The following is a 24,422-nucleotide window of genomic DNA, read 5'->3' on the forward strand; positions in this document are numbered from 1 at the left end:
GCTTGCCACATTTAAAAGTTGAATTCTGAGGACTGCCTCTCGGCTTACGGCCATACTACCCGAAGATCGCCCGATCTCGTCTGATCTCGGAAGCTAAGCTGGGTCTGGCCTGGTTAGTACTTGGATGGGAGACTGCCTAGGAATACCAGGTGCTGTAGGCTTTTAGCGATGCTCCCAGTATAGGGCGCACTTTCTCCCTTTTGTTTTTCTCACAATGGCTATAGATACTTGCCACACTTGTCAAAACGCTACATTATGCTCGTCCAAACAAAACGCTGGTCTCCACCCAAAACATGTTTGTTTAGTTTTGACTCGGTCTGAAATTTATAGCAAGATTTGCAGTGTTGCCAACAGTGACCCATGTGCCTCAAGGCACTTCAGTGCTAACATTGGGGCAAAAGTCCAAAGAGTTACATAGGCTGAGAAAAAGAGCAGTGATTATTGTATCACACACGTGTAGCTCATTGCAGAAAGGTCCTGTCAACCAGCTTGCCACATTTAAAAATTGAATTCTGAGTACTGCGTCTCGGCTTACGGCCATACTACCCGAAGATCGCCCGATCTCGTCTGATCTCGGAAGCTAAGCTGGGTCTGGCCTGGTTAGTACTTGGATGGGAGACTGCCTAGGAATACCAGGTGCTGTAGGCTTTTAGCGATGCTCCCAGTATAGGGCGCACTTTCTCCCTTTTGTTTTTCTCACAATGGCTATAGATACTTGCCACACTTGTCAAAAGGCTACATTATGCTCGTCCAACCAATACGCTGGTCTCCACCCAAAACATGTTTAGTTTTGACTCGGTCTGAAATTTATAGCAAGATTTGCAGTGTTGCCAACAGTGACCCATGTGCCTCAAGGCACTTCAGTGCTAACATTGGGGCAAAAGTCCAAAGAGTTACATAGGCTGAGAAAAAGAGCAGTGATTATTGTATCACACACGTGTAGCTCATTGCAGAAAGGTCCTGTCAACCAGCTTGCCACATTTAAAAATTGAATTCTGAGTACTGCGTCTCGGCTTACGGCCATACTACCCGAAGATCGCCCGATCTCGTCTGATCTCGGAAGCTAAGCTGGGTCTGGCCTGGTTAGTACTTGGATGGGAGACTGCCTAGGAATACCAGGTGCTGTAGGCTTTTAGCGATGCTCCCAGTATAGGGCGCACTTTCTCCCTTTTGTTTTTCTCACAATGGCTATAGATACTTGCCACACTTGTCAAAAGGCTACATTATGCTCGTCCAACCAATACGCTGGTCTCCACCCAAAACATGTTTAGTTTTGACTCGGTCTGAAATTTATAGCAAGATTTGCAGTGTCGCCAACAGTGACCCATGTGCCTCAAGGCACTTCAGTGCTAACAGTGGGGCAAAAGTCCAAAGAGTTACATAGGCTGAGAAAAAGAGCAGTGATTATTGTATCACACACGTGTAGCTCATTGCAGAAAGGTCCTGTCAACCAGCTTGCCACATTTAAAAATTGAATTCTGAGGACTGCCTTTCGGCTTACGGCCATACTACCCGAAGATCGCCCGATCTCGTCTGATCTCGGAAGCTAAGCTGGGTCTGGCCTGGTTAGTACTTGGATGGGAGACTGCCTAGGAATACCAGGTGCTGTAGGCTTTTAGCGATGCTCCCAGTATAGGGCGCACTTTCTCCCTTTTGTTTTTCTCACAATGGCTATAGATACTTGCCACACTTGTCAAAACGCTACATTATGCTCGTCCAAACAAAACGCTGATCTCCACCCAAAACATGTTTAGTTTTGACTCGGTCTGAAATTTATAGCAAGATTTGCAGTGTCGCCAACAGTGACCCATGTGCCTCAAGGCACTTCAGTGCTAACAGTGGGGCAAAAGTCCAAAGAGTTACATAGGCTGAGAAAAAGAGCAGTGATTTTTGTATCACACACGTGTAGCTCATTGCAGAAAGGTCCTGTCAACCAGCTTGCCACATTTAAAAGTTGAATTCTGAGGACTGCCTCTCGGCTTACGGCCATACTACCCGAAGATCGCCCGATCTCGTCTGATCTCGGAAGCTAAGCTGGGTCTGGCCTGATTAGTACTTGGATGGGAGACTGCCTAGGAATACCAGGTGCTGTAGGCTTTTAGCGATGCTCCCAGTATAGGGCGCACTTTCTCCCTTTTGTTTTTGTCACAATGGCTATAGATACTTGCCACACTTGTCAAAACGCTACATTATGCTCGTCCAAACACGACGCTGGTCTCCACCCAAAACATGTTTAGTTTTGACTCGGTCTGAAATTTATAGCAAGATTTGCAGTGTCGCCAATAGTGACCCATGTGCCTCAAGGCACTTCAGTGCTAACAGTGGGGCAAAAGTCGTAAGAGTTACATAGGCTGAGATAAAAAAAAGCAGTGATTATTGTATCACACACGTGTAGCTCATTGCAGAAAGGTCCTGTCAACCAGCTTGCCACATTTAAAAATTGAATTCTGAGGACTGCCTCTCGGCTTACGGCCATACTACCCGAAGATCGCCCGATCTCGTCTGATCTCGGAAGCTAAGCTGGGTCTGGCCTGGTTAGTACTTGGTTGGGAGACTGCCTAGGAATACCAGGTGCTGTAGGCTTTTAGCGATGCTACCAGTATAGGGCGCACTTTCTCCCTTTTGTTTTTTTCACAATGGCTATAGATATTTGCCACACTTGTCAAAACGCTACATTATGCTCGTCCAAACAAACCGCTGGTCTCCACCCAAAACATGTTTGTTTAGTTTTGACTCGGTCTGAAATTTATAGCAAGATTTGCAGTGTTGCCAACAGTGACCCATGTGCCTCAAGGCACTTCAGTGCTAACAGTGGGGCAAAAGTCCAAAGAGTTACATAGGCTGAGAAAAAGAGCAGTGATTATTGTATCACACACGTGTAGCTCATTGCAGAAAGGTCCTGTCAACCAGCTTGCCACATTTAAAAATTGAATTCTGAGGACTGCCTCTCGGCTTACGGCCATACTACCGGAAGATCGCCCGATCTCGTCTGATCTCGGAAGCTAAGCTGGGTCTGGCCTGGTTAGTACTTGGATGGGAGACTCCCTAGGAATACCAGGTGCTGTAGGCTTTTAGCGATGCTCCCCGTATAGGGCGCACTTTCTCCCTTTTGTTTTTCTCACAATGGCTATAGATACTTGCCAGACTTGTCAAAACGCTACATTATGCTCGTCCAAACAAAACGCTGGTCTCCACCCAAAACATGTTTAGTTTTGACTCGGTCTGAAATTTATAGCAAGATTTGCAGTGTCGCCAACAGTGACCCATGTGCCTCAAGGCACTTCAGTGCTAACAGTGGGGCAAAAGTCCAAAGAGTTACATAGGCTGAGAAAAAGAGCAGTGATTATTGTATCACACACGTGTAGCTCATTGCAGAAAGGTCCTGTCAACCAGCTTGCCACATTTAAAAGTTGAATTCTGAGGACTGCCTCTCGGCTTACGGCCATACTACCCGAAGATCGCCCGATCTCGTCTGATCTCGGAAGCTAAGCTGGGTCTGGCCTGGTTAGTACTTGGATGGGAGACTGCCTAGGAATACCAGGTGCTGTAGGCTTTTAGCGATGCTCCCAGTATAGGGCGCACTTTCTCCCTTTTGTTTTTCTCACAATGGCTATAGATACTTGCCACACTTGTCAAAACGCTACATTATGCTCGTCCAAACAAAACGCTGGTCTCCACCCAAAACATGTTTGTTTAGTTTTGACTCGGTCTGAAATTTATAGCAAGATTTGCAGTGTTGCCAACAGTGACCCATGTGCCTCAAGGCACTTCAGTGCTAACATTGGGGCAAAAGTCCAAAGAGTTACATAGGCTGAGAAAAAGAGCAGTGATTATTGTATCACACACGTGTAGCTCATTGCAGAAAGGTCCTGTCAACCAGCTTGCCACATTTAAAAATTGAATTCTGAGTACTGCGTCTCGGCTTACGGCCATACTACCCGAAGATCTTCCGATCTCGTCTGATCTCGGAAGCTAAGCTGGGTCTGGCCTGGTTAGTACTTGGATGGGAGACTGCCTAGGAATACCAGGTGCTGTAGGCTTTTAGCGATGCTCCCAGTATAGGGCGCACTTTCTCCCTTTTGTTTTTCTCACAATGGCTATAGATACTTGCCACACTTGTCAAAAGGCTACATTATGCTCGTCCAACCAATACGCTGGTCTCCACCCAAAACATGTTTAGTTTTGACTCGGTCTGAAATTTATAGCAAGATTTGCAGTGTTGCCAACAGTGACCCATGTGCCTCAAGGCACTTCAGTGCTAACATTGGGGCAAAAGTCCAAAGAGTTACATAGGCTGAGAAAAAGAGCAGTGATTATTGTATCACACACGTGTAGCTCATTGCAGAAAGGTCCTGTCAACCAGCTTGCCACATTTAAAAATTGAATTCTGAGTACTGCGTCTCGGCTTACGGCCATACTACCCGAAGATCGCCCGATCTCGTCTGATCTCGGAAGCTAAGCTGGGTCTGGCCTGGTTAGTACTTGGATGGGAGACTGCCTAGGAATACCAGGTGCTGTAGGCTTTTAGCGATGCTCCCAGTATAGGGCGCACTTTCTCCCTTTTGTTTTTCTCACAATGGCTATAGATACTTGCCACACTTGTCAAAAGGCTACATTATGCTCGTCCAACCAATACGCTGGTCTCCACCCAAAACATGTTTAGTTTTGACTCGGTCTGAAATTTATAGCAAGATTTGCAGTGTCGCCAACAGTGACCCATGTGCCTCAAGGCACTTCAGTGCTAACAGTGGGGCAAAAGTCCAAAGAGTTACATAGGCTGAGAAAAAGAGCAGTGATTATTGTATCACACACGTGTAGCTCATTGCAGAAAGGTCCTGTCAACCAGCTTGCCACATTTAAAAATTGAATTCTGAGGACTGCCTTTCGGCTTACGGCCATACTACCCGAAGATCGCCCGATCTCGTCTGATCTCGGAAGCTAAGCTGGGTCTGGCCTGGTTAGTACTTGGATGGGAGACTGCCTAGGAATACCAGGTGCTGTAGGCTTTTAGCGATGCTCCCAGTATAGGGCGCACTTTCTCCCTTTTGTTTTTCTCACAATGGCTATAGATACTTGCCACACTTGTCAAAACGCTACATTATGCTCGTCCAAACAAAACGCTGGTCTCCACCCAAAACATGTTTAGTTTTGACTCGGTCTGAAATTTATAGCAAGATTTGCAGTGTCGCCAACAGTGACCCATGTGCCTCAAGGCACTTCAGTGCTAACAGTGGGGCAAAAGTCCAAAGAGTTACATAGGCTGAGAAAAAGAGCAGTGATTTTTGTATCACACACGTGTAGCTCATTGCAGAAAGGTCCTGTCAACCAGCTTGCCACATTTAAAAGTTGAATTCTGAGGACTGCCTCTCGGCTTACGGCCATACTACCCGAAGATCGCCCGATCTCGTCTGATCTCGGAAGCTAAGCTGGGTCTGGCCTGATTAGTACTTGGATGGGAGACTGCCTAGGAATACCAGGTGCTGTAGGCTTTTAGCGATGCTCCCAGTATAGGGCGCACTTTCTCCCTTTTGTTTTTGTCACAATGGCTATAGATACTTGCCACACTTGTCAAAACGCTACATTATGCTCGTCCAAACACGACGCTGGTCTCCACCCAAAACATGTTTAGTTTTGACTCGGTCTGAAATTTATAGCAAGATTTGCAGTGTCGCCAATAGTGACCCATGTGCCTCAAGGCACTTCAGTGCTAACAGTGGGGCAAAAGTCGTAAGAGTTACATAGGCTGAGATAAAAAAAAGCAGTGATTATTGTATCACACACGTGTAGCTCATTGCAGAAAGGTCCTGTCAACCAGCTTGCCACATTTAAAAATTGAATTCTGAGGACTGCATCTCGGCTTACGGCCATACTACCCGAAGATCGCCCGATCTCGTCTGATCTCGGAAGCTAAGCTGGGTCTGGCCTGGTTAGTACTTGGATGGGAGACTGCCTAGGAATACCAGGTGCTGTAGGCTTTTAGCGATGCTCCCAGTATAGGGCGCACTTTCTCCCTTTTGTTTTTCTCACAATGGCTATAGATACTTGCCACACTTGTCAAAAGGCTACATTATGCTCGTCCAACCAATACGCTGGTCTCCACCCAAAACATGTTTAGTTTTGACTCGGTCTGAAATTTATAGCAAGATTTGCAGTGTCGCCAACAGTGACCCATGTGCCTCAAGGCACTTCAGTGCTAACAGTGGGGCAAAAGTCCAAAGAGTTACATAGGCTGAGAAAAAGAGCAGTGATTATTGTATCACACACGTGTAGCTCATTGCAGAAAGGTCCTGTCAACCAGCTTGCCACATTTAAAAATTGAATTCTGAGGACTGCCTTTCGGCTTACGGCCATACTACCCGAAGATCGCCCGATCTCGTCTGATCTCGGAAGCTAAGCTGGGTCTGGCCTGGTTAGTACTTGGATGGGAGACTGCCTAGGAATACCAGGTGCTGTAGGCTTTTAGCGATGCTCCCAGTATAGGGCGCACTTTCTCCCTTTTGTTTTTCTCACAATGGCTATAGATACTTGCCACACTTGTCAAAACGCTACATTATGCTCGTCCAAACAAAACGCTGATCTCCACCCAAAACATGTTTAGTTTTGACTCGGTCTGAAATTTATAGCAAGATTTGCAGTGTCGCCAACAGTGACCCATGTGCCTCAAGGCACTTCAGTGCTAACAGTGGGGCAAAAGTCCAAAGAGTTACATAGGCTGAGAAAAAGAGCAGTGATTTTTGTATCACACACGTGTAGCTCATTGCAGAAAGGTCCTGTCAACCAGCTTGCCACATTTAAAAGTTGAATTCTGAGGACTGCCTCTCGGCTTACGGCCATACTACCCGAAGATCGCCCGATCTCGTCTGATCTCGGAAGCTAAGCTGGGTCTGGCCTGATTAGTACTTGGATGGGAGACTGCCTAGGAATACCAGGTGCTGTAGGCTTTTAGCGATGCTCCCAGTATAGGGCGCACTTTCTCCCTTTTGTTTTTGTCACAATGGCTATAGATACTTGCCACACTTGTCAAAACGCTACATTATGCTCGTCCAAACACGACGCTGGTCTCCACCCAAAACATGTTTAGTTTTGACTCGGTCTGAAATTTATAGCAAGATTTGCAGTGTCGCCAATAGTGACCCATGTGCCTCAAGGCACTTCAGTGCTAACAGTGGGGCAAAAGTCGTAAGAGTTACATAGGCTGAGATAAAAAAAAGCAGTGATTATTGTATCACACACGTGTAGCTCATTGCAGAAAGGTCCTGTCAACCAGCTTGCCACATTTAAAAATTGAATTCTGAGGACTGCATCTCGGCTTACGGCCATACTACCCGAAGATCGCCCGATCTCGTCTGATCTCGGAAGCTAAGCTGGGTCTGGCCTGGTTAGTACTTGGATGGGAGACTGCCTAGGAATACCAGGTGCTGTAGGCTTTTAGCGATGCTCCCAGTATAGGGCGCACTTTCTCCCTTTTGTTTTTCTCACAATGGCTATAGATACTTGCCACACTTGTCAAAAGGCTACATTATGCTCGTCCAACCAATACGCTGGTCTCCACCCAAAACATGTTTAGTTTTGACTCGGTCTGAAATTTATAGCAAGATTTGCAGTGTCGCCAACAGTGACCCATGTGCCTCAAGGCACTTCAGTGCTAACAGTGGGGCAAAAGTCCAAAGAGTTACATAGGCTGAGAAAAAGAGCAGTGATTATTGTATCACACACGTGTAGCTCATTGCAGAAAGGTCCTGTCAACCAGCTTGCCACATTTAAAAATTGAATTCTGAGGACTGCCTTTCGGCTTACGGCCATACTACCCGAAGATCGCCCGATCTCGTCTGATCTCGGAAGCTAAGCTGGGTCTGGCCTGGTTAGTACTTGGATGGGAGACTGCCTAGGAATACCAGGTGCTGTAGGCTTTTAGCGATGCTCCCAGTATAGGGCGCACTTTCTCCCTTTTGTTTTTCTCACAATGGCTATAGATACTTGCCACACTTGTCAAAACGCTACATTATGCTCGTCCAAACAAAACGCTGATCTCCACCCAAAACATGTTTAGTTTTGACTCGGTCTGAAATTTATAGCAAGATTTGCAGTGTCGCCAACAGTGACCCATGTGCCTCAAGGCACTTCAGTGCTAACAGTGGGGCAAAAGTCCAAAGAGTTACATAGGCTGAGAAAAAGAGCAGTGATTTTTGTATCACACACGTGTAGCTCATTGCAGAAAGGTCCTGTCAACCAGCTTGCCACATTTAAAAGTTGAATTCTGAGGACTGCCTCTCGGCTTACGGCCATACTACCCGAAGATCGCCCGATCTCGTCTGATCTCGGAAGCTAAGCTGGGTCTGGCCTGATTAGTACTTGGATGGGAGACTGCCTAGGAATACCAGGTGCTGTAGGCTTTTAGCGATGCTCCCAGTATAGGGCGCACTTTCTCCCTTTTGTTTTTGTCACAATGGCTATAGATACTTGCCACACTTGTCAAAACGCTACATTATGCTCGTCCAAACACGACGCTGGTCTCCACCCAAAACATGTTTAGTTTTGACTCGGTCTGAAATTTATAGCAAGATTTGCAGTGTCGCCAATAGTGACCCATGTGCCTCAAGGCACTTCAGTGCTAACAGTGGGGCAAAAGTCGTAAGAGTTACATAGGCTGAGATAAAAAAAAGCAGTGATTATTGTATCACACACGTGTAGCTCATTGCAGAAAGGTCCTGTCAACCAGCTTGCCACATTTAAAAATTGAATTCTGAGGACTGCCTCTCGGCTTACGGCCATACTACCCGAAGATCGCCCGATCTCGTCTGATCTCGGAAGCTAAGCTGGGTCTGGCCTGGTTAGTACTTGGTTGGGAGACTGCCTAGGAATACCAGGTGCTGTAGGCTTTTAGCGATGCTACCAGAATAGGGCGCACTTTCTCCCTTTTGTTTTTTTCACAATGGCTATAGATATTTGCCACACTTGTCAAAACGCTACATTATGCTCGTCCAAACAAACCGCTGGTCTCCACCCAAAACATGTTTGTTTAGTTTTGACTCGGTCTGAAATTTATAGCAAGATTTGCAGTGTTGCCAACAGTGACCCATGTGCCTCAAGGCACTTCAGTGCTAACAGTGGGGCAAAAGTCCAAAGAGTTACATAGGCTGAGAAAAAGAGCAGTGATTATTGTATCACACACGTGTAGCTCATTGCAGAAAGGTCCTGTCAACCAGCTTGCCACATTTAAAAATTGAATTCTGAGGACTGCCTCTGGGCTTACGGCCATACTACCGGAAGATCGCCCGATCTCGTCTGATCTCGGAAGCTAAGCTGGGTCTGGCCTGGTTAGTACTTGGATGGGAGACTCCCTAGGAATACCAGGTGCTGTAGGCTTTTAGCGATGCTCCCCGTATAGGGCGCACTTTCTCCCTTTTGTTTTTCTCACAATGGCTATAGATACTTGCCAGACTTGTCAAAACGCTACATTATGCTCGTCCAAACAAAACGCTGGTCTCCACCCAAAACATGTTTAGTTTTGACTCGGTCTGAAATTTATAGCAAGATTTGCAGTGTCGCCAACAGTGACCCATGTGCCTCAAGGCACTTCAGTGCTAACAGTGGGGCAAAAGTCCAAAGAGTTACATAGGCTGAGAAAAAGAGCAGTGATTATTGTATCACACACGTGTAGCTCATTGCAGAAAGGTCCTGTCAACCAGCTTGCCACATTTAAAAGTTGAATTCTGAGGACTGCCTCTCGGCTTACGGCCATACTACCCGAAGATCGCCCGATCTCGTCTGATCTCGGAAGCTAAGCTGGGTCTGGCCTGGTTAGTACTTGGATGGGAGACTGCCTAGGAATACCAGGTGCTGTAGGCTTTTAGCGATGCTCCCAGTATAGGGCGCACTTTCTCCCTTTTGTTTTTCTCACAATGGCTATAGATACTTGCCACACTTGTCAAAACGCTACATTATGCTCGTCCAAACAAAACGCTGGTCTCCACCCAAAACATGTTTGTTTAGTTTTGACTCGGTCTGAAATTTATAGCAAGATTTGCAGTGTTGCCAACAGTGACCCATGTGCCTCAAGGCACTTCAGTGCTAACATTGGGGCAAAAGTCCAAAGAGTTACATAGGCTGAGAAAAAGAGCAGTGATTATTGTATCACACACGTGTAGCTCATTGCAGAAAGGTCCTGTCAACCAGCTTGCCACATTTAAAAATTGAATTCTGAGTACTGCGTCTCGGCTTACGGCCATACTACCCGAAGATCGCCCGATCTCGTCTGATCTCGGAAGCTAAGCTGGGTCTGGCCTGGTTAGTACTTGGATGGGAGACTGCCTAGGAATACCAGGTGCTGTAGGCTTTTAGCGATGCTCCCAGTATAGGGCGCACTTTCTCCCTTTTGTTTTTCTCACAATGGCTATAGATACTTGCCACACTTGTCAAAAGGCTACATTATGCTCGTCCAACCAATACGCTGGTCTCCACCCAAAACATGTTTAGTTTTGACTCGGTCTGAAATTTATAGCAAGATTTGCAATGTTGCCAACAGTGACCCATGTGCCTCAAGGCACTTCAGTGCTAACATTGGGGCAAAAGTCCAAAGAGTTACATAGGCTGAGAAAAAGAGCAGTGATTATTGTATCACACACGTGTAGCTCATTGCAGAAAGGTCCTGTCAACCAGCTTGCCACATTTAAAAATTGAATTCTGAGTACTGCGTCTCGGCTTACGGCCATACTACCCGAAGATCGCCCGATCTCGTCTGATCTCGGAAGCTAAGCTGGGTCTGGCCTGGTTAGTACTTGGATGGGAGACTGCCTAGGAATACCAGGTGCTGTAGGCTTTTAGCGATGCTCCCAGTATAGGGCGCACTTTCTCCCTTTTGTTTTTCTCACAATGGCTATAGATACTTGCCACACTTGTCAAAAGGCTACATTATGCTCGTCCAACCAATACGCTGGTCTCCACCCAAAACATGTTTAGTTTTGACTCGGTCTGAAATTTATAGCAAGATTTGCAGTGTCGCCAACAGTGACCCATGTGCCTCAAGGCACTTCAGTGCTAACAGTGGGGCAAAAGTCCAAAGAGTTACATAGGCTGAGAAAAAGAGCAGTGATTATTGTATCACACACGTGTAGCTCATTGCAGAAAGGTCCTGTCAACCAGCTTGCCACATTTAAAAATTGAATTCTGAGGACTGCCTTTCGGCTTACGGCCATACTACCCGAAGATCGCCCGATCTCGTCTGATCTCGGAAGCTAAGCTGGGTCTGGCCTGGTTAGTACTTGGATGGGAGACTGCCTAGGAATACCAGGTGCTGTAGGCTTTTAGCGATGCTCCCAGTATAGGGCGCACTTTCTCCCTTTTGTTTTTCTCACAATGGCTATAGATACTTGCCACACTTGTCAAAACGCTACATTATGCTCGTCCAAACAAAACGCTGATCTCCACCCAAAACATGTTTAGTTTTGACTCGGTCTGAAATTTATAGCAAGATTTGCAGTGTCGCCAACAGTGACCCATGTGCCTCAAGGCACTTCAGTGCTAACAGTGGGGCAAAAGTCCAAAGAGTTACATAGGCTGAGAAAAAGAGCAGTGATTTTTGTATCACACACGTGTAGCTCATTGCAGAAAGGTCCTGTCAACCAGCTTGCCACATTTAAAAGTTGAATTCTGAGGACTGCCTCTCGGCTTACGGCCATACTACCCGAAGATCGCCCGATCTCGTCTGATCTCGGAAGCTAAGCTGGGTCTGGCCTGATTAGTACTTGGATGGGAGACTGCCTAGGAATACCAGGTGCTGTAGGCTTTTAGCGATGCTCCCAGTATAGGGCGCACTTTCTCCCTTTTGTTTTTGTCACAATGGCTATAGATACTTGCCACACTTGTCAAAACGCTACATTATGCTCGTCCAAACACGACGCTGGTCTCCACCCAAAACATGTTTAGTTTTGACTCGGTCTGAAATTTATAGCAAGATTTGCAGTGTCGCCAATAGTGACCCATGTGCCTCAAGGCACTTCAGTGCTAACAGTGGGGCAAAAGTCGTAAGAGTTACATAGGCTGAGATAAAAAAAAGCAGTGATTATTGTATCACACACGTGTAGCTCATTGCAGAAAGGTCCTGTCAACCAGCTTGCCACATTTAAAAATTGAATTCTGAGGACTGCCTCTCGGCTTACGGCCATACTACCCGAAGATCGCCCGATCTCGTCTGATCTCGGAAGCTAAGCTGGGTCTGGCCTGGTTAGTACTTGGTTGGGAGACTGCCTAGGAATACCAGGTGCTGTAGGCTTTTAGCGATGCTACCAGTATAGGGCGCACTTTCTCCCTTTTGTTTTTTTCACAATGGCTATAGATATTTGCCACACTTGTCAAAACGCTACATTATGCTCGTCCAAACAAACCGCTGGTCTCCACCCAAAACATGTTTGTTTAGATTTGACTCGGTCTGAAATTTATAGCAAGATTTGCAGTGTTGCCAACAGTGACCCATGTGCCTCAAGGCACTTCAGTGCTAACAGTGGGGCAAAAGTCCAAAGAGTTACATAGGCTGAGAAAAAGAGCAGTGATTATTGTATCACACACGTGTAGCTCATTGCAGAAAGGTCCTGTCAACCAGCTTGCCACATTTAAAAATTGAATTCTGAGGACTGCCTCTCGGCTTACGGCCATACTACCGGAAGATCGCCCGATCTCGTCTGATCTCGGAAGCTAAGCTGGGTCTGGCCTAGTTAGTACTTGGATGGGAGACTGCCTAGGAATACCAGGTGCTGTAGGCTTTTAGCGATGCTCCCCGTATAGGGCGCACTTTCTCCCTTTTGTTTTTCTCACAATGGCTATAGATACTTGCCAGACTTGTCAAAACGCTACATTATGCTCGTCCAAACAAAACGCTGGTCTCCACCCAAAACATGTTTAGTTTTGACTCGGTCTGAAATTTATAGCAAGATTTGCAGTGTCGCCAACAGTGACCCATGTGCCTCAAGGCACTTCAGTGCTAACAGTGGGGCAAAAGTCCAAAGAGTTACATAGGCTGAGAAAAAGAGCAGTGATTATTGTATCACACACGTGTAGCTCATTGCAGAAAGGTCCTGTCAACCAGCTTGCCACATTTAAAAGTTGAATTCTGAGGACTGCCTCTCGGCTTACGGCCATACTACCCGAAGATCGCCCGATCTCGTCTGATCTCGGAAGCTAAGCTGGGTCTGGCCTGGTTAGTACTTGGATGGGAGACTGCCTAGGAATACCAGGTGCTGTAGGCTTTTAGCGATGCTCCCAGTATAGGGCGCACTTTCTCCCTTTTGTTTTTCTCACAATGGCTATAGATACTTGCCACACTTGTCAAAACGCTACATTATGCTCGTCCAAACAATACGCTGGTCTCCACCCAAAACATGTTTGTTTAGTTTTGACTCGGTCTGAAATTTATAGCAAGATTTGCAGTGTTGCCAACAGTGACCCATGTGCCTCAAGGCACTTCAGTGCTAACATTGGGGCAAAAGTCCAAAGAGTTACATAGGCTGAGAAAAAGAGCAGTGATTATTGTATCACACACGTGTAGCTCATTGCAGAAAGGTCCTGTCAACCAGCTTGCCACATTTAAAAATTGAATTCTGAGTACTGCGTCTCGGCTTACGGCCATACTACCCGAAGATCGCCCGATCTCGTCTGATCTCGGAAGCTAAGCTGGGTCTGGCCTGGTTAGTACTTGGATGGGAGACTGCCTAGGAATACCAGGTGCTGTAGGCTTTTAGCGATGCTCCCAGTATAGGGCGCACTTTCTCCCTTTTGTTTTTCTCACAATGGCTATAGATACTTGCCACACTTGTCAAAAGGCTACATTATGCTCGTCCAACCAATACGCTGGTCTCCACCCAAAACATGTTTAGTTTTGACTCGGTCTGAAATTTATAGCAAGATTTGCAGTGTCGCCAACAGTGACCCATGTGCCTCAAGGCACTTCAGTGCTAACAGTGGGGCAAAAGTCCAAAGAGTTACATAGGCTGAGAAAAAGAGCAGTGATTTTTGTATCACACACGTGTAGCTCATTGCAGAAAGGTCCTGTCAACCAGCTTGCCACATTTAAAAGTTGAATTCTGAGGACTGCCTCTCGGCTTACGGCCATACTACCCGAAGATCGCCCGATCTCGTCTGATCTCGGAAGCTAAGCTGGGTCTGGCCTGATTAGTACTTGGATGGGAGACTGCCTAGGAATACCAGGTGCTGTAGGCTTTTAGCGATGTTCCCAGTATAGGGCGCACTTTCTCCCTTTTGTTTTTGTCACAATGGCTATAGATACTTGCCACACTTGTCAAAACGCTACATTATGCTCGTCCAAACAAAACGCTGGTCTCCACCCAAAACATGTTTAGTTTTGACTCGGTCTGAAATTTATAGCAAGATTTGCAGTGTCGCCAACAGTGACCCATGTGCCTCAAGGCACTTCAGTGCTAACAGTGGGGCAAAAGTCCAAAGAGTTACATAGGCTGAGAAAAAGAGCAGTGATTATTGTATCACACACGTGTAGCTCATTGCAGAAAGGTCCTGTCAACCAGCTTGCCACATTTAAAAATTGAATTCTGAGGACTGCCTCTCGGCTTACGGCCATACTACCCGAAGATCGCCCGATCTCGTCTGATCTCGGAAGCTAAGCTGGGTCTGGCCTGGTTAGTACTGGGTTGGGAGACTGCCTAGGAATACCAGGTGCTGTAGGCTTTCAGCGATGCTCCCAGTATAGGGCGCACTTTCTCCCTTTTGTTTTTTTCACAATGGCTATAGATACTTGCCACACTTGTCAAAACGCTGCATTATGCTCGTCCAAAAAAACCGCTGGTCTCCACCCAAAACATGTTTGTTTAGTTTTGACTCGGTCTGAAATTTATAGCAAGATTTGCAGTGTTGCCAACAGTGACCCATGTGCCTCAAGGCACTTCAGTGCTAACATTGGGGCAAAAGTCCAAAGAGTTACATAGGCTGAGAAAAAGAGCAGTGATTATTGTATCACACACGTGTAGCTCATTGCAGAAAGCTCCTGTCAACCAGCTTGCCACATTTAAAAATTTAATTCTGAGGACAGCCTCTCGGCTTACGGCCATACTACCCGAAGATCGCCTGATCTCGTTTGATCTCGGAAGCTAAGCTGGGTCTGGCCTGGTTAGTACTGGGTTGGGAGACTGCCTAGGAATACCAGGTGCTGTAGGCTTTTAGCGATGCTCCCAGTATAGGGCGCACTTTCTCCCTTTTGTTTTTTTCACAATGGCTATAGATACTTGCCACACTTGTCAAAACGCTACATTATGCTCGCCCAAACAAACCGCTGGTCTCCACCCAAAACATGTTTGTTTAGTTTTGACTCGGTCTGAAATTTATAGCAAGATTTGCAGTGTCGCCAACAGTGACCCATGTGCCTCAAGGCACTTCAGTGCTAACAGTGGGGCAAAAGTCCAAAGAGTTACATAGGCTGAGAAAAAGAGCAGTGATTATTGTATCACACACGTGTAGCTCATTGCAGAAAGGTCCTGTCAACCAGCTTGCCACATTTAAAAATTGAATTCTGAGGACGGCATCTCGGCTTACGGCCATACTACCCGAAGATCGCCCGATCTCGTCTGATCTCGGAAGCTAAGCTGGGTCTGGCCTGGTTAGTACTTGGATGGGAGACTGCCTAGGAATACCAGGTGCTGTAGGCTTTTAGCGATGCTCCCAGTATAGGGCGCACTTTCTCCCTTTTGTTTTTGTCACAATGGCTATAGATACTTGCCACACTTGTCAAAACGCTACATGATGCTCGTCCAAACAAAACGCTGGTCTCCACCCAAAACATGTTTAGTTTTGACTCGGTCTGAAATTTATAGCAAGATTTGCAGTGTCGCCAACAGTGACCCATGTGCCTCAAGGCACTTCAGTGCTAACAGTGGGGCAAAAGTCCAAAGAGTTACATAGGCTGAGAAAAAGAGCAGTGATTATTGTATCACACACGTGTAGCTCATTGCAGAAAGTTCCTGTCAACCAGCTTGCCACATTTAAAAATTGAATTCTGAGGACTGCCTCTCGGCTTACGGCCATACTACCCGAAGATCGCCCGATCTCGTCTGTTCTCGGAAGCTAAGCTGGGTCTGCCCTGGTTAGTACTTGGATGGGAGACTGCCTAGGAATACCAGGTGCTGTAGGCTTTTAGCGATGCTCCCAGTATAGGGCGCACTTTCTCCCTTTTGTTTTTGTCACAATGGCTATAGATACTTGCCACACTTGTCAAAACGCTACATTATGCTCGTCCAAACAAAACGCTGGTCTCCACCCAAAACATGTTTAGTTTTGACTCGGTCTGAAATTTATAGCAAGATTTGCAGTGTCGCCAACAGTGACCCATGTGCCTCAAGGCACTTCAGTGCTAACAGTGGGGCAAAAGTCCAAAGAGTTACATAGGCTGAGAAAAAGAGCAGTGATTATTGTATCACACACGTGTAGCTCATTGCAGAAAGTTCCTGTCAACCAGCTTGCCACATTTAAAAATTGGACTCTGAGGACTGCCTCTCGGCTTACGGCCATACTACCCGAAGATCGCCCGATCTCGTCTGATCTCGGAAGCTAAGCTGGGTCTGGCCTGGTTAGTACTTGGTTGGGAGACTGCCTAGGAATACCAGGTGCTGTAGGCTTTTAGCGATGCTCCCAGTATAGGGCGCACTTTCTCCCTTTTGTTTTTGTCACAATGGCTATTGATACTTGCCACACTTGTCAAAACGCTACATTATGCTCGTCCAAACAAAACGCTGGTCTCCACCCATAACAAGTTTAGTTTTGACTCGGTCTGAAATTTATAGCAAGATTTGCAGTGTCGCCAACAGTGACCCATGTGCCTCAAGGCACTTCAGTTCTAACAGTGGGGCAAAAGTCCAAAGAGTTACATAAGCTGAGAAAAAGAGCAGTGATTATTTTATCACACACGTGTAGCTCATTGCAGAAAGGTCCTGTCAACCAGCTTGCCACATTTAAAAATTTAATTCTGAGGACAGCCTCTCGGCTTACGGCCATACTACCCGAAAATCGCCCGATCTCGTTTGATCTCGGAAGCTAAGCTGGGTCTGGCCTGGTTAGTACTGGGTTGGGAGACTGCCTAGGAATACCAGGTGCTGTAGGCTTTTAGCGATGCTCCCAGTATAGGGCGCACTTTCTCCCTTTTGTTTTTTTCACAATGGCTATAGATACTTGCCACACTTGTCAAAACGCTACATTATGCTCGCCCAAACAAACCGCTGGTCTCCACCCAAAACATGTTTGTTTAGTTTTGACTCGGTCTGAAATTTATAGCAAGATTTGCAGTGTCGCCAACAGTGACCCATGTGCCTCAAGGCACTTCAGTGCTAACAGTGGGGCAAAAGTCCAAAGAGTTACATAGGCTGAGAAAAAGAGCAGTGATTATTGTATCACACACGTGTAGCTCATTGCAGAAAGGTCCTGTCAACCAGCTTGCCACATTTAAAAATTGAATTCTGAGGACTACCTCTCGGCTTACGGCCATACTACCCGAAGATCGCCCGATCTCGTCTGATCTCGGAAGCTAAGCTGGGTCTGGCCTGGTTAGTACTTGGATGGGAGACTGCCTAGGAATACCAGGTGATGTAGGCTTTTAGCGATGCTCCCAGTATAGGGCGCACTTTCTCCCTTTTGTTTTTGTCACAATGGCTATAGATACTTGCCACACTTGTCAAAACGCTACATGATGCTCGTCCAAACAAAACGCTGGTCTCCACCCAAAACATGTTTAGTTTTGACTCGGTCTGAAATTTATAGCAAGATTTGCAGTGTCGCCAACAGTGACCCATGTGCCTCAAGGCACTTCAGTGCTAACAGTGGGGCAAAAGTCCAAAGAGTTACATAGGCTGAGAAAAAGAGCAGTGATTATTGTATCACACACGTGTAGCTCATTGCAGAAAGTTCCTGTCAACCAGCTTGCCACATTTAAAAATTGGATTCTGAGGACTGCCTCTCGGCTTACGGCCATACTACCCGAAGATCGCCCGATCTCGTCTGATCTCGGAAGCTAAGCTGGGTCTGGCCTGGTTAGTACTTGGTTGGGAGACTGCCTAGGAATACCAGGTGCTGTAGGCTTTTAGCGATGCTCCCAGTATAGGGCGCACTTTCTCCCTTTTGTTTTTGTCACAATGGCTATTGATACTTGCCACACTTGTCAAAACGCTACATTATGCTCGTCCAAACAAAACGCTGGTCTCCACCCAAAACATGTTTAGTTTTGACTCGGTCTGAAATTTATAGCAAGATTTGCAGTGTCGCCAACAGTGACCCATGTGCCTCAAGGCACTTCAGTGCTAACAGTGGGGCAAAAGTCCAAAGAGTTACATAGGCTGAGAAAAAGAGCAGTGATTATTGTATCACACACGTGTAGCTCATTGCAGAAAGTTCCTGTCAACCAGCTTGCCACATTTAAAAATTGAATTCTGAGGACTACCTCTCGGCTTACGGCCATACTACCCGAAGATCACCCGATCTCGTCTGATCTCGGAGGCTAAGCTGGGTCTGGCCTGGTTAGTACTTGGATGGGAGACTGCCTAGGAATACCAGGTGCTGTAGGCTTTTAGCGATGCTCCCAGTATAGGGCGCACTTTCTCCCTTTTGTTTTTGTCACAATGGCTATAGATACTTGCCACACTTGTCAAAACGCTACATTATGCTCGTCCAAACAAAACGCTGGTCTCCACCCAAAACAAGTTTAGTTTTGACTCGGTCTGAAATTTATAGCAAGATTTGCAGTGTCGCCAACAGTGACCCATGTGCCTCAAGGCACTTCAGTGCTAACAGTGGGGCAAAAGTCCAAAGAGTTACATAGGCTAAGAAAAAGAGCAGTGATTATTGTATCACACACGTGTAGCTCATTGCAGAAAGTTCCTGTCAACCAGCTTGCCACATTTAAAAATTGGATTCTGAGGACTGCCTCTCGGCTTACGGCCATACTACCCGAAGATCGCCCGATCTCGTCTGATCTCGGAAGCTAAGCTGGGTCTGGCCTGGTTAGTACTTGGTTGGGAGACTGCCTAGGAATACCAGGTGCTGTGGGCTTTTAGCGATGCTCCCAGTATAGGGCGCACTTTCTCCCTTTTGTTTTTGTCACAATGGCTATTGATACTTGCCACACTTGTCAAAACGCTACATTATGCTCGTCCAAACAAAACGCTGGTCTCCACCCAAAACAAGTTTAGTTTTGACTCGGTCTGAAATTTATAGCAAGATTTGCAGTGTCGCCAACAGTGACCCATGTGCCTCAAGGCACTTCAGTGCTAACAGTGGGGCAAAAGTCCAAAGAGTTACATAGGCTGAGAAAAAGAGCAGTGATTATTGTATCACACACGTGTAGCTCATTGCAGAAAGGTCCTGTCAACCAGCTTGCCACATTTAAAAATTTAATTCTGAGGACAGCCTCTCGGCTTACGGCCATACTACCCGAAGATCGCCCGATCTCGTTTGATCTCGGAAGCTAAGCTGGGTCTGGCCTGGTTAGTACTGGGTTGGGAGACTGCCTAGGAATACCAGGTGCTGTAGGCTTTTAGCGATGCTCCCAGTATAGGGCGCACTTTCTCCCTTTTGTTTTTTTCACAATGGCTATAGATACTTGCCACACTTGTCAAAACGCTACATTATGCTCGCCCAAACAAACCGCTGGTCTCCACCCAAAACATGTTTGTTTAGTTTTGACTCGGTCTGAAATTTATAGCAAGATTTGCAGTGTCGCCAACAGTGACCCATGTGCCTCAAGGCACTTCAGTGCTAACAGTGGGGCAAAAGTCCAAAGAGTTACATAGGCTGAGAAAAAGAGCAGTGATTATTGTATCACACACGTGTAGCTCATTGCAGAAAGGTCCTGTCAACCAGCTTGCCACATTTAAAAATTGAATTCTGAGGACTACCTCTCGGCTTACGGCCATACTACCCGAAGATCGCCCGATCTCGTCTGATCTCGGAAGCTAAGCTGGGTCTGGCCTGGTTAGTACTTGGATGGGAGACTGCCTAGGAATACCAGGTGATGTAGGCTTTTAGCGATGCTCCCAGTATAGGGCGCACTTTCTCCCTTTTGTTTTTGTCACAATGGCTATAGATACTTGCCACACTTGTCAAAACGCTACATGATGCTCGTCCAAACAAAACGCTGGTCTCCACCCAAAACATGTTTAGTTTTGACTCGGTCTGAAATTTATAGCAAGATTTGCAGTGTCGCCAACAGTGACCCATGTGCCTCAAGGCACTTCAGTTCTAACAGTGGGGCAAAAGTCCAAAGAGTTACATAAGCTGAGAAAAAGAGCAGTGATTATTTTATCACACACGTGTAGCTCATTGCAGAAAGGTCCTGTCAACCAGCTTGCCACATTTAAAAATGTAATTCTGAGGACAGCCTCTCGGCTTACGGCCATACTACCCGAAGATCGCCCGATCTCGTTTGATCTCGGAAGCTAAGCTGGGTCTGGCCTGGTTAGTACTGGGTTGGGAGACTGCCTAGGAATACCAGGTGCTGTAGGCTTTTAGCGATGCTCCCAGTATAGGGCGCACTTTCTCCCTTTTGTTTTTTTCACAATGGCTATAGATACTTGCCACACTTGTCAAAACGCTACATTATGCTCGCCCAAACAAACCGCTGGTCTCCACCCAAAACATGTTTGTTTAGTTTTGACTCGGTCTGAAATTTATAGCAAGATTTGCAGTGTCGCCAACAGTGACCCATGTGCCTCAAGGCACTTCTGTGCTAACAGTGGGGCAAAAGTCCAAAGAGTTACATAGGCTGAGAAAAAGAGCAGTGATTATTGTATCACACACGTGTAGCTCATTGCAGAAAGGTCCTGTCAACCAGCTTGCCACATTTAAAAATTGAATTCTGAGGACGGCATCTCGGCTTACGGCCATACTACCCGAAGATAGCCTGATCTCGTCTGATCTCGGAAGCTAAGCTGGGTCTGCCCTGGTTAGTACTTGGATGGGAGACTGCCTAGGAATACCAGGTGCTGTAGGCTTTTAGCGATGCTCCCAGTATAGGGCGCACTTTCTCCCTTTTGTTTTTGTCACAATGGCTATAGATACTTGCCACACTTGTCAAAACGCTACATGATGCTCGTCCAAACAAAACGCTGGTCTTCACCCAAAACATGTTTAGTTTTGACTCGGTCTGAAATTTATAGCAAGATTTGCAGTGTCGCCAACAGTGACCCATGTGCCTCAAGGCACTTCAGTGCTAACAGTGGGGCAAAAGTCCAAAGAGTTACATAGGCTGAGAAAAAGAGCAGTGATTATTGTATCACACACGTGTAGCTCATTGCAGAAAGTTCCTGTCAACCAGCTTGCCACATTTAAAAATTGAATTCTGAGGACTGCCTTTCGGCTTACGGCCATACTACCCGAAGATCGCCCGATCTCGTCTGATCTCGGAAGCTAAGCTGGGTCTGGCCTGGTTAGTACTTGGATGGGAGACTGCCTAGGAATACCAGGTGCTGTAGGCTTTTAGCGATGCTCCCAGTATAGGGCGCACTTTCTCCCTTTTGTTTTTGTCACAATGGCTATAGATACTTGCCACACTTGTCAAAACGCTACATTATGCTCGTCCAAACAAAACGCTGGTCTCCACCCAAAACAAGTTTAGTTTTGACTCGGTCTGAAATTTATAGCAAGATTTGCAGTGTCGCCAACAGTGACCCATGTGCCTCAAGGCACTTCAGTGCTAACAGTGGGGCAAAAGTCCAAAGAGTTACATAGGCTAAGAAAAAGAGCAGTGATTATTGTATCACACACGTGTAGCTCATTGCAGAAAGTTCCTGTCAACCAGCTTGCCACATTTAAAAATTGGATTCTGAGGACTGCCTCTCGGCTTACGGCCATACTACCCGAAGATCGCCCGATCTCGTCTGATCTCGGAAGCTAAGCTGGGTCTGGCCTGGTTAGTACTTGGTTGGGAGACTGCCTAGGAATACCAGGTGCTGTGGGCTTTTAGCGATGCTCCCAGTATAGGGCGCACTTTCTCCCTTTTGTTTTTGTCACAATGGCTATTGATACTTGCCACACTTGTCAAAACGCTACATTATGCTCGTCCAAACAAAACGCTGGTCTCCACCCAAAACAAGTTTAGTTTTGACTCGGTCTGAAATTTATAGCAAGATTTGCAGTGTCGCCAACAGTGACCCATGTGCCTCAAGGCACTTCAGTGCTAACAGTGGGGCAAAAGTCCAAAGAGTTACATAGGCTGAGAAAAAGAGCAGTGATTATTGTATCACACACGTGTAGCTCATTGCAGAAAGGTCCTGTCAACCAGCTTGCCACATTTAAAAATTTAATTCTGAGGACAGCCTCTCGGCTTACGGCCATACTACCCGAAGATCGCCCGATCTCGTTTGATCTCGGAAGCTAAGCTGGGTCTGGCCTGGTTAGTACTGGGTTGGGAGACTGCCTAGGAATACCAGGTGCTGTAGGCTTTTAGCGATGCTCCCAGTATAGGGCGCACTTTCTCCCTTTTGTTTTTTTCACAATGGCTATAGATACTTGCCACACTTGTCAAAACGCTACATTATGCTCGCCCAAACAAACCGCTGGTCTCCACCCAAAACATGTTTGTTTAGTTTTGACTCGGTCTGAAATTTATAGCAAGATTTGCAGTGTCGCCAACAGTGACCCATGTGCCTCAAGGCACTTCAGTGCTAACAGTGGGGCAAAAGTCCAAAGAGTTACATAGGCTGAGAAAAAGAGCAGTGATTATTGTATCACACACGTGTAGCTCATTGCAGAAAGGTCCTGTCAACCAGCTTGCCACATTTAAAAATGTAATTCTGAGGACAGCCTCTCGGCTTACGGCCATACTACCCGAAGATCGCCCGATCTCGTTTGATCTCGGAAGCTAAGCTGGGTCTGGCCTGGTTAGTACTGGGTTGGGAGACTGCCTAGGAATACCAGGTGCTGTAGGCTTTTAGCGATGCTCCCAGTATAGGGCGCACTTTCTCCCTTTTGTGTTTTTCACAATGGCTATAGATACTTGCCACACTTGTCAAAACGCTACATTATGCTCGCCCAAACAAACCGCTGGTCTCCACCCAAAACATGTTTGTTTAGTTTTGACTCGGTCTGAAATTTATAGCAAGATTTGCAGTGTCGCCAACAGTGACCCATGTGCCTCAAGGCACTTCTGTGCTAACAGTGGGGCAAAAGTCCAAAGAGTTACATAGGCTGAGAAAAAGAGCAGTGATTATTGTATCACACACGTGTAGCTCATTGCAGAAAGGTCCTGTCAACCAGCTTGCCACATTTAAAAATTGAATTCTGAGGACGGCATCTCGGCTTACGGCCATACTACCCGAAGATAGCCTGATCTCGTCTGATCTCGGAAGCTAAGCTGGGTCTGCCCTGGTTAGTACTTGGATGGGAGACTGCCTAGGAATACCAGGTGCTGTAGGCTTTTAGCGATGCTCCCAGTATAGGGCGCACTTTCTCCCTTTTGTTTTTGTCACAATGGCTATAGATACTTGCCACACTTGTCAAAACGCTACATGATGCTCGTCCAAACAAAACGCTGGTCTTCACCCAAAACATGTTTAGTTTTGACTCGGTCTGAAATTTATAGCAAGATTTGCAGTGTCGCCAACAGTGACCCATGTGCCTCAAGGCACTTCAGTGCTAACAGTGGGGCAAAAGTCCAAAGAGTTACATAGGCTGAGAAAAAGAGCAGTGATTATTGTATCACACACGTGTAGCTCATTGCAGAAAGTTCCTGTCAACCAGCTTGCCACATTTAAAAATTGAATTCTGAGGACTGCCTTTCGGCTTACGGCCATACTACCCGAAGATCGCCCGATCTCGTCTGATCTCGGAAGCTAAGCTGGGTCTGGCCTGGTTAGTACTTGGATGGGAGACTGCCTAGGAATACCAGGTGCTGTAGGCTTTTAGCGATGCTCCCAGTATAGGGCGCACTTTCTCCCTTTTGTTTTTGTCACAATGGCTATAGATACTTGCCACACTTGTCAAAACGCTACATTATGCTCATCCAAACAAAACGCTGGTCTCCACCCAAAACAAGTTTAGTTTTGACTCGGTCTGAAATTTATAGCAAGATTTGCAGTGTCGCCAACAGTGACCCATGTGCCTCAAGGCACTTCAGTGCTAACAGTGGGGCAAAAGTCCAAAGAGTTACATAAGCTGAGAAAAAGAGCAGTGATTATTTTATCACACACGTGTAGCTCATTGCAGAAAGGTCCTGTCAACCAGCTTGCCACATTTAAAAATTTAATTCTGAGGACAGCCTCTCGGCTTACGGCCATACTACCCGAAGATCGCCCGATCTCGTTTGATCTCGGAAGCTAAGCTGGGTCTGGCCTGGTTAGTACTGGGTTGGGAGACTGCCTAGGAATATCAGGTGCTGTAGGCTTTTAGCGATGCTCCCAGTATAGGGCGCACTTTCTCCCTTT

At 46.5% G+C, this 24,422-nt stretch overlaps 51 pseudogenes; all 51 read left to right on the plus strand.

The window, feature by feature from the left end:
• Positions 1–42: 42 nt before the first annotated feature.
• LOC133567562 (5S ribosomal RNA) lies at positions 43–161 on the plus strand (annotated as a pseudogene).
• A 368-nt stretch (positions 162–529) lies between these two features.
• Positions 530–648, plus strand: LOC133567564 (5S ribosomal RNA; annotated as a pseudogene).
• Positions 649–1,012: 364 nt separating this feature from the next.
• On the plus strand, positions 1,013–1,131 carry LOC133567565 (5S ribosomal RNA; annotated as a pseudogene).
• Positions 1,132–1,495: 364 nt separating this feature from the next.
• On the plus strand, positions 1,496–1,614 carry LOC133567566 (5S ribosomal RNA; annotated as a pseudogene).
• Positions 1,615–1,978: 364 nt separating this feature from the next.
• LOC133565050 (5S ribosomal RNA) lies at positions 1,979–2,097 on the plus strand (annotated as a pseudogene).
• Positions 2,098–2,464: 367 nt separating this feature from the next.
• On the plus strand, positions 2,465–2,583 carry LOC133565242 (5S ribosomal RNA; annotated as a pseudogene).
• A 368-nt stretch (positions 2,584–2,951) lies between these two features.
• Positions 2,952–3,070, plus strand: LOC133566021 (5S ribosomal RNA; annotated as a pseudogene).
• Positions 3,071–3,434: 364 nt separating this feature from the next.
• Positions 3,435–3,553, plus strand: LOC133567567 (5S ribosomal RNA; annotated as a pseudogene).
• A 368-nt stretch (positions 3,554–3,921) lies between these two features.
• Positions 3,922–4,040, plus strand: LOC133565814 (5S ribosomal RNA; annotated as a pseudogene).
• Positions 4,041–4,404: 364 nt separating this feature from the next.
• LOC133567568 (5S ribosomal RNA) lies at positions 4,405–4,523 on the plus strand (annotated as a pseudogene).
• A 364-nt stretch (positions 4,524–4,887) lies between these two features.
• LOC133567569 (5S ribosomal RNA) lies at positions 4,888–5,006 on the plus strand (annotated as a pseudogene).
• A 364-nt stretch (positions 5,007–5,370) lies between these two features.
• LOC133565051 (5S ribosomal RNA) lies at positions 5,371–5,489 on the plus strand (annotated as a pseudogene).
• A 367-nt stretch (positions 5,490–5,856) lies between these two features.
• Positions 5,857–5,975, plus strand: LOC133567570 (5S ribosomal RNA; annotated as a pseudogene).
• Positions 5,976–6,339: 364 nt separating this feature from the next.
• Positions 6,340–6,458, plus strand: LOC133567572 (5S ribosomal RNA; annotated as a pseudogene).
• Positions 6,459–6,822: 364 nt separating this feature from the next.
• Positions 6,823–6,941, plus strand: LOC133565052 (5S ribosomal RNA; annotated as a pseudogene).
• Positions 6,942–7,308: 367 nt separating this feature from the next.
• LOC133567573 (5S ribosomal RNA) lies at positions 7,309–7,427 on the plus strand (annotated as a pseudogene).
• Positions 7,428–7,791: 364 nt separating this feature from the next.
• Positions 7,792–7,910, plus strand: LOC133567574 (5S ribosomal RNA; annotated as a pseudogene).
• A 364-nt stretch (positions 7,911–8,274) lies between these two features.
• Positions 8,275–8,393, plus strand: LOC133565053 (5S ribosomal RNA; annotated as a pseudogene).
• Positions 8,394–8,760: 367 nt separating this feature from the next.
• Positions 8,761–8,879, plus strand: LOC133565243 (5S ribosomal RNA; annotated as a pseudogene).
• Positions 8,880–9,247: 368 nt separating this feature from the next.
• On the plus strand, positions 9,248–9,366 carry LOC133566023 (5S ribosomal RNA; annotated as a pseudogene).
• Positions 9,367–9,730: 364 nt separating this feature from the next.
• Positions 9,731–9,849, plus strand: LOC133567576 (5S ribosomal RNA; annotated as a pseudogene).
• Positions 9,850–10,217: 368 nt separating this feature from the next.
• Positions 10,218–10,336, plus strand: LOC133567577 (5S ribosomal RNA; annotated as a pseudogene).
• A 364-nt stretch (positions 10,337–10,700) lies between these two features.
• On the plus strand, positions 10,701–10,819 carry LOC133567578 (5S ribosomal RNA; annotated as a pseudogene).
• A 364-nt stretch (positions 10,820–11,183) lies between these two features.
• On the plus strand, positions 11,184–11,302 carry LOC133567579 (5S ribosomal RNA; annotated as a pseudogene).
• Positions 11,303–11,666: 364 nt separating this feature from the next.
• On the plus strand, positions 11,667–11,785 carry LOC133565054 (5S ribosomal RNA; annotated as a pseudogene).
• A 367-nt stretch (positions 11,786–12,152) lies between these two features.
• On the plus strand, positions 12,153–12,271 carry LOC133565245 (5S ribosomal RNA; annotated as a pseudogene).
• Positions 12,272–12,639: 368 nt separating this feature from the next.
• LOC133566910 (5S ribosomal RNA) lies at positions 12,640–12,758 on the plus strand (annotated as a pseudogene).
• Positions 12,759–13,122: 364 nt separating this feature from the next.
• LOC133567580 (5S ribosomal RNA) lies at positions 13,123–13,241 on the plus strand (annotated as a pseudogene).
• A 368-nt stretch (positions 13,242–13,609) lies between these two features.
• LOC133567581 (5S ribosomal RNA) lies at positions 13,610–13,728 on the plus strand (annotated as a pseudogene).
• A 364-nt stretch (positions 13,729–14,092) lies between these two features.
• LOC133565055 (5S ribosomal RNA) lies at positions 14,093–14,211 on the plus strand (annotated as a pseudogene).
• Positions 14,212–14,575: 364 nt separating this feature from the next.
• Positions 14,576–14,694, plus strand: LOC133565138 (5S ribosomal RNA; annotated as a pseudogene).
• Positions 14,695–15,062: 368 nt separating this feature from the next.
• Positions 15,063–15,181, plus strand: LOC133566182 (5S ribosomal RNA; annotated as a pseudogene).
• A 368-nt stretch (positions 15,182–15,549) lies between these two features.
• LOC133567583 (5S ribosomal RNA) lies at positions 15,550–15,668 on the plus strand (annotated as a pseudogene).
• A 364-nt stretch (positions 15,669–16,032) lies between these two features.
• On the plus strand, positions 16,033–16,151 carry LOC133566948 (5S ribosomal RNA; annotated as a pseudogene).
• Positions 16,152–16,515: 364 nt separating this feature from the next.
• On the plus strand, positions 16,516–16,634 carry LOC133565247 (5S ribosomal RNA; annotated as a pseudogene).
• Positions 16,635–16,998: 364 nt separating this feature from the next.
• Positions 16,999–17,117, plus strand: LOC133567741 (5S ribosomal RNA; annotated as a pseudogene).
• Positions 17,118–17,485: 368 nt separating this feature from the next.
• Positions 17,486–17,604, plus strand: LOC133566090 (5S ribosomal RNA; annotated as a pseudogene).
• A 364-nt stretch (positions 17,605–17,968) lies between these two features.
• Positions 17,969–18,087, plus strand: LOC133565248 (5S ribosomal RNA; annotated as a pseudogene).
• A 364-nt stretch (positions 18,088–18,451) lies between these two features.
• On the plus strand, positions 18,452–18,570 carry LOC133565432 (5S ribosomal RNA; annotated as a pseudogene).
• Positions 18,571–18,934: 364 nt separating this feature from the next.
• LOC133565818 (5S ribosomal RNA) lies at positions 18,935–19,053 on the plus strand (annotated as a pseudogene).
• Positions 19,054–19,417: 364 nt separating this feature from the next.
• On the plus strand, positions 19,418–19,536 carry LOC133565528 (5S ribosomal RNA; annotated as a pseudogene).
• A 368-nt stretch (positions 19,537–19,904) lies between these two features.
• LOC133566091 (5S ribosomal RNA) lies at positions 19,905–20,023 on the plus strand (annotated as a pseudogene).
• Positions 20,024–20,387: 364 nt separating this feature from the next.
• Positions 20,388–20,506, plus strand: LOC133565529 (5S ribosomal RNA; annotated as a pseudogene).
• Positions 20,507–20,874: 368 nt separating this feature from the next.
• LOC133567208 (5S ribosomal RNA) lies at positions 20,875–20,993 on the plus strand (annotated as a pseudogene).
• A 364-nt stretch (positions 20,994–21,357) lies between these two features.
• LOC133567584 (5S ribosomal RNA) lies at positions 21,358–21,476 on the plus strand (annotated as a pseudogene).
• A 364-nt stretch (positions 21,477–21,840) lies between these two features.
• On the plus strand, positions 21,841–21,959 carry LOC133565819 (5S ribosomal RNA; annotated as a pseudogene).
• Positions 21,960–22,323: 364 nt separating this feature from the next.
• LOC133565530 (5S ribosomal RNA) lies at positions 22,324–22,442 on the plus strand (annotated as a pseudogene).
• Positions 22,443–22,810: 368 nt separating this feature from the next.
• Positions 22,811–22,929, plus strand: LOC133565531 (5S ribosomal RNA; annotated as a pseudogene).
• A 368-nt stretch (positions 22,930–23,297) lies between these two features.
• LOC133567209 (5S ribosomal RNA) lies at positions 23,298–23,416 on the plus strand (annotated as a pseudogene).
• Positions 23,417–23,780: 364 nt separating this feature from the next.
• Positions 23,781–23,899, plus strand: LOC133567585 (5S ribosomal RNA; annotated as a pseudogene).
• Positions 23,900–24,263: 364 nt separating this feature from the next.
• On the plus strand, positions 24,264–24,382 carry LOC133565951 (5S ribosomal RNA; annotated as a pseudogene).
• Positions 24,383–24,422: the final 40 nt, after the last annotated feature.

The sequence above is a fragment of the Nerophis ophidion genome, linkage group LG13 (genome assembly GCF_033978795.1).
Source record: "Nerophis ophidion isolate RoL-2023_Sa linkage group LG13, RoL_Noph_v1.0, whole genome shotgun sequence".
Lineage (NCBI taxonomy): Eukaryota > Metazoa > Chordata > Actinopteri > Syngnathiformes > Syngnathidae > Nerophis > Nerophis ophidion.